Below are 254 nucleotides of genomic sequence, written 5' to 3'. Positions count from 1 at the left end.
ATTTATAAAAGTTGCTGCTATGAAAACCAAAAATAAAGATTTTAAATACATCCTCATTTTTAGAAGTTCTTCTACTTATTGAGGAAATAATGCTTTAAGTCTACATTGCCTTTAACTGCACCTACAGGATTGTGTTATTAATCCAGGTTGATGACATTTACTTCTTTACTGGTATAACTATATGCTAACAGAACATAATGCAAAATCTTAATCCAAACTATGTTCTAAGGGGAAAGCTGACTTTCTTTTTTTTT

This window comes from Galeopterus variegatus, unplaced genomic scaffold, assembly GCF_000696425.1.
Source record: "Galeopterus variegatus unplaced genomic scaffold, G_variegatus-3.0.2 Scaffold5946, whole genome shotgun sequence".
In the NCBI taxonomy this organism is placed as follows: Eukaryota; Metazoa; Chordata; class Mammalia; order Dermoptera; family Cynocephalidae; genus Galeopterus; species Galeopterus variegatus.
This window is presented reverse-complemented; position numbering follows the sequence as displayed.